Raw genomic sequence first — 19642 nt, forward strand, 5'->3', positions numbered from 1 at the left:
AAATGTGAGGGGGTGTGGGAAGTATAAGGGACAAAACTTTGAGGACTGAAGTAGACATGTGCAACCCAAAGACCTGTGGAAATGACCTGCCCTGCCTAAGTGCAAACAAACATTTGGGTAAGAATAGAATGGAATATTTTTAGTATGGGGAAGAAACTACGTTTGGCAGGTGGATCTAAATAACCTCCTCAAGAGGCCAGGACAATCCTGAGTTTGCTTCCCTAAATTGTGTTTCTTTAATGTAAGATGTTGTTCTGAGTTCCAGGATACTGAATAAACAATGTTCTTTGAAGGCAGCTGTGTAAAATGCTATTTATCATACTCAACATGGTCCAAATGTTTGCATTTCCTCAGCTGCCTACTCACACAATTTAGAACCCTGGATCACAAACAGAAAAGGTCCCCTGCTTCAGAGGGTCCTCCTACAATGTGTGGAGGCCCACGGCGATTTTCTCTTATGCAATTGTAATTGAGATATATATATATATATATATATATATATATATATATATTCCTTCTGTGAAAGGATACCAAAGGTCTCCGTTGAGTGAGATCAACTGTCAATTGTGGAGATGTCTTTTTTATTTTATTTTTAAAACATGTTGTTTGTTGTTGTTTGTTGTTATGACTTTAAATCATTTCTGACTTGTAACCCTAAGGCATGGTTTTTTTGGGGTAAAATTTCTTCAGAGGAGGTTTGCCATTGCCTTTCTAAATGATACACGCATCTTAAGAGGCCAGAAGCCATGGGTCTTAGGACTGGAGCACGGCTGTGGCACAGCTTCTGACCTCTTAGGATCCATGCATCATTTAAACAGCATCATTTAAACAGCATACCTCCAAAGTGACCCAAAGCAGCTTTATTTTGGCCTGTCTGTATGGGCTCATTGGCGGGTTATACACCGCCGAAAAGCGGCGGTCTGGCTCCGCTGCCGCTTGCAGCGTCCGGAAGATGCAGCCTTTAAACGGCGCGACTCCTGTACGCTGAAGAGAAGGAGCGTGGAAATCGCACTCCTTCTCGGGCCCTGGAAGAGGCGCTGCAAGTGCCAAAGGGCGCACTCGCGGCGTCACTTCCGGTGCGCCATGTGCGGACGCAGAGCGTCCGTTACGTCAATATGGCGGCCCCCATGTGGAAGGGGCGCTGCCATATTGTACGTATTCCATACGTACTAGGGTTAGGGGGGTGCGGAAGCACCGCCCCTTCCTAACCCTAATACGTATGGAATACGTATTTTTTGGCGGTGTGTAACCCTCCATAGTTACCTACCAGAAGCTTAAGAAAGACTTTACAGGCTGACTTTCCACAGGAGTTCTACAGCTGCAGTGCCACAACAGAGAAAGTCCGGCCACATGTGCACATCAGCCTAGCCTCTCCTTTTTCCTTTGAGTTCCAGTTACTGACATACAATTTGTCTATGCATGTTTTTGATCTGAGGCTAAACTTGTATGCCTAATGCCTGAGTACACAGTTGGCTGGCATCCTAGAAAGACAGATGATGGCTTTATTGAAAGTGAAAACTGTGTTGCTTCCTCAAAGGTATTGGCTTAAAACATAGACATTGAAAGGACAAAATAGGAAGGCAGAAATGGCTTTTAGTGATGCTATCTTTTTGCTGTAAGATTATTAATTTTTGTCAGAAGGATGAGAGCAGTGGGCTGCCAACACATCACATTTTAATACAGCGTATATAAGGAAGATGGTTTAATTAAAGCTGGGCTAAAATTTTAATTCCAGCTTCAGGGGAAAATTTGTGGTTGGAATGAAATAACATATTTAGAGCAAAATACTAAGCAAAATAGTGGCATAACTTAAAAGTCAGTGTTTTGTTTTGATGTTCACTTTTTACCGTTATGTTTAGATTTCTTTGAAAATCACAACAGTAAATTGCTCTTTCAAACAGGGCAGATGTGTCTAGAGGTGGTGATATTTGTTGCTGTAGTTTTCATTTCATTTCATTTCTCTCTTTTAAAAAAAAAAAAAAATCCAGACATTTCAATTGTCCCAGATTATTTTTTGAGAATCCCCAGCACAAGCTGCAACATTTTATTCCCTTCCTGCCGTGGGTTTCTTGGTAATTGCAAGACACATTAGAAATTCACCAGCTTGCTTGCTTTTAATTTTAATTTTCACTGAAATGGCAGTTTTGCACCACAATACTATTAGCATAGGAAGATTACCACACATTGCTTTCAAATTGTGAGAACACTGGGAAGGAAGCAGTTTTGCTGATACTGATAGCACAATGCTGCCTCCAACCCATACTTGCCCTGTCCCCGGTTGCACTTACAGGGGAAACCTGTGAATCACCAGGCCATCACGCAAATCCACAGGTGTGAAATGCTGTTCCCAGGGCAGTTGCACGATTGCCGGTTATGTGGTGTCATTATCCCCTCCTCCCCTTCCCCCTCACTATTTTTGTCCCTTTTTAAATGCAATTCCAGAGCTCTGCAGCTTCAATTGAAGTTTTAAAAAAGCTTTTTGAAGCTTACATTGCAGCTGCAGAGCTCTGGAATTGCATGAAAATAGTTGGGGGGAAAACACCTAAAGTCTTGCTGGGTACAACACAAGGGAGGGAGCTGGGGTTAAGGGAGAGTTCAGGAAGAGAGCATAATGGGGGCAGTATTCCCAGTCATGTGAATAACCAAGGTAACGTGATGGTTGCCTGGAAAGCAGTATGTTTCCTAATGTGACTGTAGGGAGAAAGGGGCTGGTGTGATAATGTCCTAAGAAAAATTGCCCCCCAAGCAGAAAAGAAAGCAAGTAAAAGAAGAGGGGGGAAAAAGCATTGTCTTTCAAATCACAGGGCCATCTCAGCAAACCACAATTCCCATTTACCAATAAACCTTTGCAAATCCAAGAGACTGCCATATACAGATTCTCAAAATAAAAGAACAAGTGGACACAAAGCAAAGATTTAGTCACAGGGTGGGAGGATGAGGTATTTCCCTCCCCCAAATAATGGCGGGATACAGACGGGCAGGGGAAGACGTCTTGGAGGTGTATTCTGCTGAATACGGAGCCTCCAGACCGCCCACCCCGGGGGCGTGCTTCAGGTGTCGGGGCTTCCACACGGGGGGCAGTGAAGATGCCTCACCTGGGCCCGTTTCGGACCCGTAGCTTCTATACCGCCGCCTCGGAGGACGCCGCAAAGAAAGGGGCAGCTTCCGCACGGGCGGCCCAAACCGTGGCTTTTTTTTTCTTTTGCTGCATGAGAAGTGCGCAGCTGCGGCAGTCCTCCAGCAGCCGGCAAATTTCCCTTTTGCCGGCTGCGAAGTGTGCATGTGCACATTTAAAGCGCCAGGCCCCTTTAAACTTTTTTCCCTGCCCTGCCTAAGAACAAAGGTGGCCTCCTGCCAGCTGGTGATCAGCTGGTGTTGGCATCCTTGCCCGCTTGCGCATTGCGAGTGCCACCACTGGCATCATGGATGCCTCCTCTCCTTTGTTCCCTGTGGTCTTCCTGAAGCTGCAATCCACAGCCACAGCTGTCGCCGGTGCCACCACCGTCTTCTCCGCCTCCTCCGCCTCCTCCGCCCCCTCCGCCCCCTCCGCCCCCTCCGCCCCCTCCGGCCCCTCCGCCTCCATTGCCGCTGCAATGGAGGTCCCATCATCCACCACCATAACAGCTGTAGACTTGGATGACAGCAGCAGTGATGATGATGATGACACAGAACAGTGCACGGCAGTGGCTGCCATAGCACTTCATCAGGCTACTGTTGGCGGTGCCATGGCCCTGGCCAGAGTGGCATGCCTCCGCCGATGCTGGAAGGTCCCTGCATCGCAAGACTTGTGGGACAACTTTGTCTCAACCATATGGTCTGACGAGCAATGGAGGCATTTCTTCCGAATGCCCCGTGCCCTCTTCCACAGGCTAGTGGGCATCCTGCGCCCAGAACTGGAGAAGTCAGACACAGTGATGAGGAAAGCCATCCCGGTGGAGAAGAGAGTGGCCATTGGTGTCTTTTCACTGGCACACAAGTCCACCTACATTGTGACGGGGGCGCTGTTTGGGACTGGCGTTGCCACTGTGGGGGAGATCGTGGTGGAGTTTGCCCTGGCCATGGAGAAGCTGCTGCTGTCACGGACCGTGTACCTGGGGAACGCACGTGAGGTAGGGACAGCCAGACCACCTTCCCTTTCATCTTTGGCAGCTCTGTGATATTCTGTGTCAAGTGTCACCCTCTCACTGTACATTTGCTGTTCTTGCTATGGTGCAGTTGTGCATGTGTAAAAGAGTTGTCATCTCAATTCCTCTGTTTCTGTCCCTTTCTTTCCCCCACAGATTATGGATGCCTTTGGTCGCCGCGGCTTCCCACAAGTGGTTGGCCTCATGGACGGGTGCCACTGCCTGATCATACCACCCTTGGGGCTGAGGAATGCCTATATCAACAGAAGGGGCTCCTATTCTGTCATCCTGCAAGGGACATGTGGCCACACAGGAAGGTTCGTGGACGTGGAGCTCGGATGGCATGGGTCAGCCCACGATGCCAGGGTGGCACGGAATTCTCTCATCTACGAGGCCATGGAGGCTGGCATCTATGTGCAAGGGAACCCCAGCATCAACATCAGAGGCCAGCAGATCGGGCCCCTGATACTGGCTGACTGTGCCTACCCCATTCGGAAGTGGCTCATGACACCGTTTAAGTCCCCCCGCACTCCCAAACAGAAGCTCTTCAACAAGAAGTTGAATCGCGTGAGGGGGGCCGTGGAGAGATCGTTTGGCAGATTGAAGGCGAGATGGCGCTGTCTCACTGCCCCACTGCTGGTGGCAGAGGAGAACGTGGTGCCCATCCTGGTATCATGCGTCATTCTGCACAACATCTGTGAGACCAAGGGCAGGGTCCTGGATGAGGGCATGCGATATAGGCGCCGTTTTGTGCTGCCCACCCTGGGAGCAATCACGGCGGATGAAGAGGATGCCAAGAAGGCAGCAGGGGAGACTGTGAGGAATGCCCTGGCAGATTTTTTTCTGACAAGGAGAATCTGAAGGATGGCTCCTGTGCCATCATCTGTGATGTCAGAGTGCATTGTTCTGTAATAGCATAAGCACATGAATAAATGTATCCCATTATCCACAGTTTGAGTCTGCCTATCATTCCTGATCTGTGCTGTGGGCATGTTTTGCCACGTGCCTGAGGGGGACACACACAAACACACACACACAAAAGGTCTCCTGGTTTTCCTGGGTCAAAAAGATACATCAGCTCCAACTGCCAATTGCCCCTTTGACAATGTATCAATCCCCCTCAAATTCAAGGTTTCCTAATGGCCCATTTGAATGTATCAATAGGGCACCCAGAGGGCATCTATTGGGGGAGAGATTCAAACTGCTCCTCTGAAAGCTTTAATTGGCCTAGTACCACCTTGGCCTAACGGCCCTGAGCCACAGGTGCCCATATATACCCGTGCGCAACTGTGCAAGACCCCAGGACGGCGATCAACATTGCAGCGCCACGCAGGAGGGTCCCGGTCCGCATCGCCTACTGGTCCGATGAGGAGGTCGGGATCCTCCTGGACTCCCTGATGCTGCAGGCAGCCGCTCGAAGGGTGATGGCCAGCACGAACAAGCCCAACCGGGGGCATTTTCTGCAGGCGTCCCGTGCCCTCGAAGAGCGAGGGTTTCGAAGAAAGATGCATCAGTGCAGAGTAAAGTTTAAAACTCTGAAGGCATCTTTCTTTGAAACCCTCGAAGACTTCGGGGAGCACCCCCCGGTTGACAGGCGGCCACCATTCTTTGAGCGGCTGAAGGACCTGTGGATCAGGGGAGATCGGCCCAGACCAGAAGATCGCCGTCCTCCAGGTAAGTCAGAGCTCTTGCCATGCCCTGTCCTCTCCTCCTTGACCCTTCCTTTGCCGTCCTCTCCTTCCTGCATGGTGCCAATGCCATCCCTCCTCTTCCCTTCTGCAGGCGTGTAGCCGAGGCGGAGGCGGAGGGAGGGAGGGCACCGTGCCAGGTCGCCCTCTCCACCATCCTCAGGGGACGAGGATGTCCTCGAGGGTGGGCCACAGCCAGGACCAGCTGCTGTGGCCCCTCCGCAGCCAGAGCAGGCTCCTCTGGCAGCAGGTAGGTCCCTAGGGTGAGGGGTGGGGGTTGCCTGACTGCAGCCCCCACGACACTTGTGCCCTCATCTGCCATGCCAGCATGGTAACTTGGGCCTTTCCTTCCTCTTTTCCAGGGCTTGAAGTCCTCACTGCTGTTGCCGCCGCCGAGGAGGAGGAGCCTGGGCCAAGCCGCCGCCTGCCTGGCCAGCCAGAGGACTTGGCCCTGGATGCCAGGGCCATGGATCGCCTGCTCCAAGCCCGGCAGCAAGGTAAGTGTGGAGGTGAACCCAGGGAAGGGAGAGGGGGCACCCAGAAACCCTGCCTGTGGGAGTGGGTGATGGGCTCCATGGGCTGACCCTAACCATCCTCTTTCTTTTCCCCCCACAGAGAACCGGACAGAGCGGAGGTTCTCTGCGCTGGAGGAGAAGGTGGACAAGCTGGCGGAGAGAGTCTCCTCCATGGAGGAGACTCTGCAAGAGATCCTCCGCCGGCTGCCCGCCCCATCGCCTCCTCCCCCTACCTGAAGCAGCTTCCCTCCCCTGCCCCCTCTGCCATCCCCCCTTCACCACCACCCCTTCACCCTCCCCCTTCCCTTTGTATATATTGTATATATGTAAATAAAAAATGTTTTGTTATTGTTAATAAAAAACTTTATTTTTTAAAAAAAAATTTGTGTGGTTCATTATGCGCAACTGCGGCAGTGTGGCTGTGAGTGTGAATGTGACAGCTTAGGTGCAACTGTGCAGTCTAAAGCTAGGCAGGAGTGCTGGGAGGTAGCAATGTCCAAACTCTGTCCTTCCAGGCGTTTGGACTTCATCTCCCAGAATCCCAGACCACAGGGCAAGGTGGCTGGGAATTCTGGGAGATGAAGTCCAAACACCTGGAAGGACAGTTTGGACATTGCTGGTTTGGGGAGCAGTGAGCCAGGCATGGTGGGAGGAGAGAACAGGAAGGATAGAATAGATTAGATAGGGCTGGGAGGGAACACATGCCCTGGGAGGCGAAATGATGTCTTTATGGGACATCATGGGACCTAGTGCCTTGTCAGTGCTCCCTGCCCCTTGATCCCAGGCCCCCTCTAGTTGCCCTTTGCCTTTGGGGGCGGGGTGTGGGCAGTGGGACTGCCACAGAGTCACTGAAGAGGCTGGAGGATGGCCCAGCAAGAGGCTGCTGAGACAACTCCACCTCCATGGCAACTCCCTGCTCCTCAGCTGGAAGGATTGCTCTTGCTGGGGGCTCCTGCTGCCCTACTCCTTCCTCCACAACCCTGGGGACAGCCCTGGCTCTTCCAGCTCTTGCTGGGGGCTCCTGCTGCTCAACCCCTTCGTCCACGACCCTGGGGACAGCCCTGCCTCTTCCACCCTGCTCCCTACGTACCCTTCTGCGTCTCGGGCCACCCTGCCCTCCCCTCATGATCTCCAGCATTTGCCCCATCAGAACAGTCTGCACTTCCAAGGTGGTGTTGAGTCGCCTCTGCTCCTGGTCTGACCTGTCTATTGATCTCTCCTGGTTCTGAACGGCCCTCTCTTGAACTTCTAGGTTCCTCTCTTGAAATCCCAGTGCCCTCACATGAACTTCTAGGTTCCTCTCATGAACTCCCAGTGTCCTCTCTTGAAATCCTAGTGCCGTCTCTTGAAATCCCAGTGCCCTTTCCATGAGCTCCCTGCGGGACTGTCTGCCCCTCTCCCTGTCCTCAAAGGCTCGCTGCCCCTGCTGCATCAGTGCTGCCATGTGCTCTTCTGAGCAAGCCTTGAGCTGATCCACAGCCGCCACAGTTTTAGTAGCTGCTGACGGATGCACCCTTTTCTTCTTGGTGGCAAGTCTCTCCTCTGCTGACATGGCAGCTATGGGATTAGCTGGAGGTGGTTCTCCTTCTCCTTCTCCTTCTTCTTCTGCTTCAGTTCGTCCTCCTACTATGGGACATACAAGCAGAGAGTCACAGAAGCCTACAGTTAGCAGAGACCCTGAGGGCCATCTAGTCCAACCCCATTCTGCCATGCAGGAACTCTCACTCGAAGCTGTGGCAAAGGGTAGAGCTTCAAACTAAGGGCGTGGGGAAAGGAGAGATTTACATGCAAGGGAGGGGTGCCTTAGGAATGTGGGACACATGCAGCACATGACCATGCCAGGGACACTCACAAGCCTACTTGCACAGCAACCTTGCAAACATACCAGCACAGTAAGCAGTGAAAGAAACATGCCACAATTGCGCAGTTGAGCCATGCAGTTATAAACATAAATATAGGGTTTACATTGCATATTCTCTTCGGCCTCACTGCCATCGCTGGCGGGTGCACTGGCCCGGGAGACAGGTGAGCGGTCACGGTAGCTGCTGGTCGTGGAAGAGGACCCAGCACGAGATGGTGGTCTCCTTCTGGAGCTCCCGGCCCCAGCAGACATTTGTCTGAGCAGGGCGTGGGGGTCCAGAGGTCTCTGGCTGCTGGAGGAATCGCCCGAGTCGGGGTGTTCCTCCTCCTCCTGCTCCTCATCTGTATGACAAGGGACAAGGGTCATCTCTGCCCTGTGCCCACCCCGGGGCCACATCTTCCCCTTCCCCCATTTCCCCCTCCCTTCCTCCCAGGGGCCATGGCGCATCTTACCCTGAGGGGGCATCAAAAGGTCTTGGGCACATTCAAGGTCCAGGGTCTCATCCTCGTCCTCCTCCTCCACCGCCACAGGCTTGGCTCTGGCTGGCTGGCCCGCCGGGACCCTCACACGCTCCCCACTGGTGGCTAGTCTGTTGGGTCTGATGCTTCCATCACTTTTAATGAAAGCATGCAGCTCCTTGTAAAAGGGCGGGGGGGGGTGCCCTTCGTAGTACCTCTGGCCAGGGCATCTCTGTATTGTTTGTATTGAGATTTCAGCGACTTGCATTTTCGGCGACACTCCTCCAAAGTTCTGTTGTGGCCCTTGGCTCTCATGGCCTCTTCCACTTCTCGATATGTGTCAGCATTCAGGTAGGACTGCTCCAATTTTTGCAGAATGTTTGGCTGTGACCATATAGCTGTAAAGTCAGCCGTCTCCGCATGAGACCAAGACGTCCCCCTGCCTTTTTTCGGGGTGCTGGTGGATGGCTGAGCCATCCTGCCTGGTGCCAAAGGGGAGCCGCCGCACAGCTGTGCCAGGAGCAGCCGAACTGTGCCCGTTCCCAGGTGAAAATGGCGCAGGAATGTGTGTAGGGGGTCACTTTAAATTCCAAACTTTACCTTATCACTTTCTACAACCAAAACATCCGCCGGCAAAACTTACAACTTCCTGCGATTCCAGCAACGCATGCGCACATGGAGCTCTAGGGTTAGGGTTACGAGACTTAAAATGCGCCGCAGCTGTGCCGCAGCTTCCACAGCTCCATGGCAGCGGATGCTGCAATTAAAGCCTGACTGCAAACCACGCATGTCCCGGACCCCGACCCAATGTGCGATGCAGCTGACACGGAGCTTTTAAACGGGCAACTTATATTTGCGGCGTGCCAATTCTGGCGTACCGGTGCAGCAGCTTACAGACGGAAATGCGCACGTACGCCGCATATCAAAAAGAAGCGGAAAAAAGCAGCACCTTTTTAATGCCGCTTCTTCCCGCTTGGGGCGTGCGGGGGGCGTGTTCATGGCGGCATTCAGGTAAGGGCCGTCTGAAGGCTCTACCTTCATGACGTCATGAATACACCCCTTTTTGCCCGTCTGTATCCTGCCAATAATTCTGTCCTCCAGTGAAATTGTCTTCAGTCCCCGGTAGCTACACTCCTGACACAAAGATAAAAACAACTGGAAAAACCCAGCAAAACCCAAAGAACTATATTGTGAGAACTCACACTTCCTTAGAACAGCATGGAAGATTCCTATGTCTGCTACTGCAGCTCAGCTGAAATATAATGAGCATTTGGACTGGACAATCAAGGTTATGCCTACTTGGGCTATGCCCAAGCATACATTTCAAAATCTTAACAGACACACAGGTGGGAACACGTCCTTCTGTAGACACAGGTGTTACTCTGGCTTTTGATTTAATTAGCAAAGCCATTCAACAAATGACAATTCCTTTTGCCAAATGACAGTTTGGACCTCAAATATAGCTATTAGCATGGTGGCCAAAGCCAAAATCCTAATTGGAAATTCAATAGCATTTTGATAAAATGCTATCAGAAGAGTTACCTCTACACAGATATAATATGAATGCACATATTTTGTAGATCTCATGATAGAGAAGCAATAGGCATAGAACCCATGAACTCATGAGCAATAAATCTTCAGACAAATGTGTGGAAGTCAGAAGCAGATTCAATACTCTACATATATTCTTTAATATGTGTACGGTATTGCTTCTGAAGACAGTTAATCCTACCTATCCAGAGAAAATTTGTATGATGCATGAAGTGAAAATAAATACAGTACGCAGAAAGAAACACTTGAGTGACAATTGCTTCAGCTATTATTATTTTTTCTTATAAGAAAGCCTGTGATCTTTCTACTCATCTGTAAAACAGAGATCAAGCTAATAGACTGTCTCATTTAGGAAATGGAACATTAGCAACTTAGTTTTGAATGCTCTTGCTGTTACATTCTTTTATGACTGAAGCACTATTGTTTGATGAAGCATTTTATCTGAAACTGCATCTTTCAAAAGATTAATGTGCTACTGGACCTAGTGAGCTAAATGAGCATTTTTCAAACTTTTCACTATATGCCATTTAATTAATTAAGTCACAGGAAGTGGGGGGAAATGACCCTTAAATGCTTTAATGTATTAATAACACTTCATTCCATAGAAAATGGTAATATGGTCTCATGTATCCTTTGGAGAGGAGGTGGGTCACAAGTTGTTCAAGGTAGTCATTCAGGCGGCCAGCACTCAAGCAGTTTCTTTTAAGAACTGAAATGTCAAAATGAGCTCTTGCAATTGTGCAGTTTGGAACAAAGAAAATTACACTTCCACATCTATGTGACAGATACGAGATAAAAATTAAGAAGGAGAGAAATAACAGTGATGTCATTGTGGGGGCCTATTACAGACCTCCAAGCCAGACTGAAGTCCTTAATGATGACATGGGAGGTGACTAAAGAAACAAGGATGCATTCCCATTGAAAGCCAGTTCCAAGTCCACCACTGGGAGACTGTCATGCCCAGCCTGGAGGACAGCTTGGAGGACTCAGAGGATGAGCTAGAGCCCCTGGGACCTGAACCTGTAATGGAGGAGCCAGAGCCCCCGGGGGCTTGAACCTGTAGTGGAGGAGCCAGAGGCTGGCCCTAGTTCTGCTGGAGCAGAGTCTATGGCCCCTCCAGAGGTTCAGCAGTCAAGTTTGCCTGGTGCCGAGGCTGTGGACACGGAGGAGGATCTGGGCAGTGTGCCTACCTTCAAGGAGCGTCGAGCAGAAAGAAAGGGCCTTCGAAGATCTCGGAGGCTTTATCAGAAGCGTGTTCATAATCAGACACAGCTGAAGGCCGGCTCCTTGCCTTCTTAAGCACCTGGAGCATGTGTGGTTCTTTGCCAGTGGATATCTGACTCTTTTAGAGGAAAGACTCTGTCTCTGGCTCCTTTGGCTTCTTGTCTTCTAGATCATCTTGACTACCTGGAAACCTTGACCTTGGACTGCTTTATCGACCTGCCTAGCTGTTACCCTGAACCTCGGACCGTCTGACAATTCTCTTGGTAATCCCTTTTGGTAGAACTACTGTGAATCTCCATGACTGTGTAGCTTACACTGACTTTGCTGTGCTGGGAGGGGGTTTGTTTGTTTGAGAACTAGCTGCCTTATCAGCCCTTTGGCTGCTTTCCCGGACAGAGACCTGGAGAAAGGGATGTTACAAAGAAGGGAGGAAGCCAGCTTGTGTGAGTTCACAGATGACCATTCAAAGAACCCCAATTATATTTAGCCAACCTGTTCTTCATGGTCTCTGTGACACAAACATATGGGATTAATAACAAGCTAAAGTCACTAAGAATGGTGGGTCATGCCAGGACCGACAACAGCATGACCCTTCCAAATGCAGCACTGGCTTGGGACCAAGCATCCATTCATTCTGTAATGAGACAGGAATGTAGATAGTTGGGACCATGTAGCTGCTCAGCAAAGTTCCAGGAGAGGAGTTCCTCTGATCCAATTGGATTCTAGAAGATTCCAATGTGCTTTGACTTCTTCTGGAAGAAGGTTACCAGCAAGAAAGTAGGTGAGGTAGATGATGTGGGAGAGATGTTGAGATGAGATTCCTTTACTTTTCTTACACATGTTATAGATGATGAACAGTTGTGGAGACTTCCTAAATTGATTGCTCCAAGACAGAGACATTATGAGTGGGATGTCATCCAATAAGTGTGACATGGGCAAAGCTGTGACACAGGAACCTGAAGGTAGTCATGTCCAGGCAGAGAATTCTGCTGCTTCACATATAGAATACACTGACTAGTATAGAATACCATTGCTTCCTTATTCTTGGAAACTGCAGGCCTATTATAATGGGCTAAAATATTATTTACCTTTTTGCTGCAGCATCAAACTGCTGGATCATGTTCAATTAATGATCAACAATAATCCCAAGATTCTTTTCATATGTACTGCTTAAATACTAAGTGTTGAGTGCCTTCAAGTGGTTTCGAATGTATGGTGGCCCCAGGGTGAACCTATTATGGGGTCGCCCCCCTACTATAAGTGTGTGTTGGTTTTTGTAGACTAAATGTATAATTTTGCACTTGCTGCTGCTGAATTTTATTCTGTTATTTTTATCCCTATTTTATAGTTTATCAAGGACTGTTTGGCTTCTAATCCTATTTTCCAATGTGTTAGTTATCCCTCCTAGTTTTGTATTATCCACAGACTTGATAAGGATTGCTGACAACATTTCATCTAAGTCATTGATAAAAATTTTGAAGAATTCAGATGACACCATAGTACTAGCAGAAAACCTCACAGACCTAAGGAAGATCAAAGAAGAAAGTGCAAAGGCAGATTTAATGATGAACATTAAAAAAACAAACAAAAATAATGAGGACCTTCATAAGTTCAACCTAGACAATGAAGAAATAGAAATAGTAAAAGAATTCAAACATTGATAGAAATGGGGACTGCAGTCAGGCAATCAAAAGAAGATTAAGAACAGGGAGGATGGCTATGAAAGAACTAGAAAAGATTCTAAAACGCAAAGATATACGCCTGAGCACAAAAGTTAGAATCATACAAGCCATTGTATTTCCTATTACTATGTGTGGATGTGAGAGCTGGACACTTAAGAAAGAAGATAGGAAGAAAATACATTCATTTGAAATGTGGTGCTGGAGAAGAATGCTGAGGATCCCATGGACAGCCAAAAGGACAAACAAATGGGTCCTAGAGCAGATCAAGTCAGAAACCTCCTTGGAAGACAAGATGACCAAACTGAGGCTGTCATACTTCGGACACATCATGAGAAGGAAGGATTCATTGGAAAAGACAATAATGCTGGGAAATGTAGAGGAAAGCAGGAAGAGAGGAATGGACTCTATTAAGGAGGTCATGGGTATGGGTTTGCAGGAATTAAACAGACCAGTGGAGGACAGAGGGTCTCATCCATAGGGTCACCATGAGTTGAGATCGACTCGAGGGCAGTTATCAACAACCTGGTTCTGAAATGATATCAGATTTAATGCCAGCTGTCTCCATGGAAAGACTATTCTAAAGTTGCTATGGCTAAGCAAGCTCGGTCTTTGGTCACCACCTCTCTTACTTTAGCAGGTGGGACCCTATTGATTAATCCCAAAATAGATTGAGTAAGCATGCAAATAAATCTAATGAATTCAGTGGGTCCACTCTAGTTATACTAAAAAGAAATTAGGTCAGTGGATATCAAGTAATTTCTCCAGAGGTGCTTTTAGTTCTTAAGAAGGAAATGGTCTTTAGGGTTCCCAGTATTCATGGAAGCAATGAAATATAAAACAAGTGCATTAAAGTGTGTCCCGATCATAGCAAGCACAGTTTTCAAGACACAAAATACATTGTGTCAGGCAATCCTGCTCATAATCTGTCCATTATATTTTGAACTGACTGATTTTTTTTACTAAACTTCTTCCAAATTATACAACAATGACATGGTATAAACTGAGTCTTTTTTAGAACAGGGATAACTATAGCTAGCTCTGTCAAGAGCGATGGCAGCTGTTTCAGTAGTATTAGCTAGTGAAATGTGCTTCTTGCCACACTTGGTATATGGATCAAAATAGACAAAGTGAGATATAATAACTTCTCAGTCTATAAACATAGCATTTTAAAGGAGAGGGAACCTCAGCTAGAAAAGGCTGAATATTACTTCTCCAAACCTTCCATGACTTTTAGTTTAATGTTAAGTAATGTAGATTACAAGAACGTAGTAATAACCCATTTGTATCAGTCCCAAGACTTTCTTGTTCAAGATTCCCTTTCCCACAATGACCACTCAAATATATATGAGAAGTTTACAAGCAGGACATAAAGACAACAAGCATCCTCTCTCCTGTTCCTTCCCAGTAAATGGTACTCAGAGACACACTGCCTCTGATCATGGAGTTAGCATAAAGTGAATATCATTAGAAACTAATGATTGCCTTATTCTCCATAAAAATGAGCCTACTGTGAGGCTCATTTGCAATCCTTCCTCAGTAAAAATAAAATAACAGAAACTGCTTGACAGTATACAAGGTGGAAGAGTCTGAAGTTAATTATTTCACACCCCCAAAATTTGTTATACAGGTTGAGTATCCCTTATTCAAAATGCTTGGGGCCAGAAGTATTTTGAATTTCAGGTTTATTTATTTATTTTTGTCAGATTTTGGAATATTTGCATTTACAGAATGATATATTTTTTACATGGGGCCAAAATCTAAACACAAAATTCATTTATACACATAGCCTGATGATAATTTTATACAATATTTTTAATTATTTGGTACATGGTTCACAAAGGTGTCACTAACTCAGACACCCTTGAAAAAAGTTTTGGATTATCTTGGATTTTGCATTTTTTGGATAAGGGATACTAAGTCAGTAAAATTTTTACTTGCCCACACTGACTCTTCCATTCCACTTTTCTGTTTAGCGCTCTTGTTAAATTTACTCACTTTTTGGTTTCATTTCTTAATGCTAACCAAACTATCTCAAACCTATTATTATTATTATTATTATTATTATTATTATTTTGTAGACTTAGGGGCTGTGCAGACTGCCCCTGAAGGGGAGGCCTGCAGCCGCCTCCGTCTTTGCCAGATTGGGCTGTGGCAACCACATGCCGTGGCCCCAATCTGGCCTTTTGCATTGTGCAAAAAAGTGTCACACTTGCATGGGGCGGAGGTGAGGCATGCATCGTGTGGATGTCCTGACTCCACTGCCAGGCCAGCCTTAATGGCCGGTCTGCACAACCCCTTAATTTAAGTGTTAAGTTTGGTTACTATACTCTGCTTTAGGATGGTTGAGGAAACTGGCATAGAAAAAGTCAGCTGATAAGGTGACCCAGGTAACCTTAAAAATGAAAGGGTAATTGCTTGTGTAGAATAAGTTTACCAAAATCTCCAGAGGGAGCAGAGTTCAAACAGAGATCTTTACTATTTTACAATACTTTTCTGGTCTGGGAGGTTCTCTAGGCAGCTCTCATCCAGGGAAAGAAATCTATATCAGCAATTAGATTTTCTGTTCTTTTTGGACTAAATTTGGTAGAGTGAGAAGGAAAGGCTCTGTTTGACAGGAAAAAACTGCTCCTCCAAGCTTTTTTTTTTTTTTTTTTTTGCTTGCAAAGAACAAAAAAGCACTTTCCATTCTTCCCCCTAGAGCACCCTCTCTCTCTTCCCATGCCTCAGCTATGCTCTGCCAGGGTAAAGTCAGGAAGAGGCCAGATGCTGTTTACTAGGTTATGAGACGTGAAGAGAACACAGCCCAAGGTGATGGATTTCATTTGCAGAAAAGCTATTATGCTTCTGTCAGCATTTAGTCAGCTAGCTGCCAGTAACTATGACCAAGATTTGCCTCTTTTCTAGTATTCTAACTGATATGTGAAGCCCAGAAGACAGAGGTGTCTCAGGAGACTACTGGAGATCCTAAGGCCACATTGACTGCTTCTATAGGGCCATAAAGCAAAAATACTACTGCAAATGCTGGCTAAAGCAACTGCTAACACAATGGTTCACCTAAAACATGCATAGGGTTCATTGTTAATGATACCATTTTGCATCTTTAAGAAGGATATTTTTTCTATGGAAGGATATTGATACAATATACATTTATATAGATATTGATATATGTATACATATACAGATGTTCATACAGATATTCTGTCTCTCACTCTATATATGAAGGAATATTAATACTATCTATCTATTTATCTAGCCATCCATCTACATGGTGTTGTCATAACTGCTCTCTTTCTGTAAGTCCTACAATATGTCCCTAATAGTACCACCATATGGGAGAGCCAACATGGTACAGTGGTCTGAGTGTTGGACTAGGGTTTTGGGAGACCAGGGTTCAAATCCCTCTTCAGTCATGAAATCCCACAGGGTAACCTTGTACATGTCACATTCTCTTAGCCTCAGAGGAAGGAAATGGAAAACACCCTCTGAACAAATTTTACCAAGAGAAAAGCCTGTGGGTTTTTTTTTTTTTTTTTTTTTTTGGTTTAGGATTGTCATAAGTCAGAAACTATAAGGTGAAAACACATCACCACCAATCTGTATATGGGAAATTAAGAAAGTTAAACTGTTACCATTAAAAAAGGTAAGACATTGAATGCTTTGGCTCATATGATGTAAATGGATGATCTATTGTGAGAATTTTATTTTAAACTTATAAGAGCCCTGGTGACGCAGTGGTTAAATGCCTGTAGTGCAGCCACTCACTCATAAACCACAAGGTTGTGAGTTTAATACCAGCCAGGGGCTCAGGGTCAACTCAGCCTTGCAACCTTCTAAGGTTGCTAAAATGAGTACCCAACTTGTTGGCAGCAGTTAGCTGACCCATTGCTTAGGGAGTGCTTAAGCAATATAGAAATGTACTTGCTATTGCTGTTCCTAATTTAAGCCACCTTGGGAGAAAGGTGGGATATCTAAACAGTAAATAAAAATAATATACAAGCTATGTAAGCTGCATAATAAAACCATGGGTTATTATACAGTTCTCCCATATCATATAGTACCTCTATTTTCCATCTTTTAAAAATCACAAACTTGTAAATTTGTGTTGAAGTTTATTAGACTAAACGGCAGGGGAAGAGATTGCTATGCTCATGACAGATGTTCATCCAAATATGGAACATGCCCTTGTGGCATGAGGAAGAAAATCATTATGCCATTCTAGTACCCATTGTATTGTTCAATGCACTCGCATCTGAAGAAATTTCCTTAAGGTCTATTGGTATAATGTCAGGCTGCAGTTCTACTCTGAGTGTCATATTCTTCCCTTCAAACAAATCAACTCAACAAAATGATCTCAGAGGTGTTATCTGTTTTGGGGGTATTGTTTTGGGGTTTTTTTAAATGGTGTGTGTGAAAGTCAATGCAGGCCAAAAAATCAAGCAGAGAATTGGTTAGATTAAATCCAGGACATCATTCCAGCACTTAAGCTATATACTATGATTGCATTGGCACTTTTCCTAATGCATAAGTGAGTTTAATTTGGAGCAGTGCTACATAGAAGGTGTGCCGATATGAACCTTGAATTTTAATGGAAAGCATTCTGGATGATTTTCAACACAGGGCAAGGAAATTAATGAGGCACACATTCACTTGGCTGCTTCCAAAGATCGGAATGTGCATGTCTATGTGTGAAGGGTTGAGCAATTCAGGAAATGAATGACCCTCTGGTGAACATAAGAAAGTCCTAGTGAATTAGTGATTCAAGGCAGAAGACGGCATGCATAGATTTATTGAAAACCTGAGGCTTTTCTCTCCATTGCCAAGTAATACCCAGCACTCTAAAGATAGGAACTAAACTATGGCATGTTTGTTCAGCAGGTGCAGAATACCAGCCTTCATGCTGCCGATTCTTTCACTTTTTTTAATTAGTAAATTCAGCACTGATGGATACTGCCAGAGTTATAGATGTGGCAGCTGAATAAACAGAGTGACATTATAGAGACAGCATTAGGCCAGACTTCCTTTCTCAATCCAACTTGCAATATTTCATCAGGACCATTGCCAGATAACCCAGATCTAGAAGAATGACCTCTTATGTTCTCCCTATAATAAAGCTTAAGGGCATTTCAAGATAACAGATTTAAACTAGTTTATGGCATTCCCTGAACTAAAAAAAACCCCCTCTGTGAAGTGTAGTTCTTTGAGAGGGTAATGAATCACATTATTTTGTTATATCTTGACAAATAGTAATGTTATCAAGACTCCATGCCAGATTTTCAATGAATCAGTTGCTACAACTACTCCAGGCCTCTCACAGAATGAGACCCAATGTTTCTCCTCCAAACATTTCTTGAATCTCGCAGTGTTTTTGTTAATATCAATGTGTTGTACGTTATGTGAGTCATTAAATAAAAATGTGCAATATTAGACTGTTAATCTCACTGAAATTGCAAGGGTGAAAAAATATGTTCACAGATAAAGATCTGCATATCACTGTTTATTGGGTTTTCCTTATGTGGAATATCAAAATCCAAAGTCCAGCCAGCCCTCCACTTTTGTGGCTTTGACTTTTGTGAATATGATATTCATGGATTTGATTAATATTTCTCTCTAGGAATCTCTAGATCTTCCAACATGACTCTGCTGGAAGACCTAGAGATTCCTAGAGAAACCACTTCTCTAAGCATTTGTAGGTCTGCTAGAATGATTCTGTGTATTCCAAAATCCAAAATTGTCCACAGCGGTAACTGAGATAGTGACAGTTTTGCTTTCTGATGGTTCGGTGTAAAGAAACTTTGTTTCATGAACAAAAGTATTAAAAATATTGTATATAAAATTACATTCATGTTAAAATTATAAGATATTTACAAAACTTAAATGAATTTTCCATCCAGACTTGGAGTCCTATCTCCAAGATATTTCATTATTTATATGGAAATATTCCAAATTCTGGAAAAAAAATATCCAAAACCCATAACACTTCTGGCCCCAAGCATTTCAGATAAGGAATACTCACCCTGCATTTAATTTCTATGTCTCTGTTAACACATGCATAAAGGGCATCCTGGTTTTAGAATTACTCTAGGAGCCTAGCCACCTTCGTCTAGCATAGCCAATACTCATATTTCCAAGCTTCAGCATTCAAATCATGTTGCCCTAATGTATTTTATGCATTCTACTTGGCCAATAAAAATATCACTGTTTTAGGGATTTGGGGTTTTCAAGATATCTCAGAGAAAAAATTAAATTTTCAGTCATCACATTCTATTCTGGATCCAGGCTTCCAGTTCTGTTTTCTATCATCCAATAACAATAACACATGTGATAAACCTGCAAAAATTGTCCCTATTTCCTGCTATGTGCCTCTCCTTGGATTTTTTTGCTGATGGATCACCAGCAAAACTACAATGACTACAGGAGTAGTAATTTCTCTCTCTCTTTCCTCTCCCTGCTCATTGGATAGAATGCAGCCCAGAAATGTGAGTGAGGGAAGAAGTGGATTTGGGGCACTGGTGGAGAGAGGTGGTGCTATAAATTCATGG

General features: G+C 45.6%; 1 protein-coding gene across 4 annotated transcripts in view; it reads right to left on the bottom strand.

The window, feature by feature from the left end:
* LOC149314598 (leucine-rich repeat-containing protein 4C) overlaps positions 1–19642 on the bottom strand; it is a 1025265-nt gene that overhangs the window by 416534 nt on the left and 589089 nt on the right. The gene's annotated exons all lie outside the window — the stretch shown is intronic.

This window comes from Sceloporus occidentalis, unplaced genomic scaffold (genome assembly GCF_023333645.1).
Source record: "Sceloporus occidentalis isolate IW3139 unplaced genomic scaffold, rSceOcc1.0.p SCAF_4, whole genome shotgun sequence".
NCBI classification, from domain to species: domain Eukaryota; kingdom Metazoa; phylum Chordata; class Lepidosauria; order Squamata; family Phrynosomatidae; genus Sceloporus; species Sceloporus occidentalis.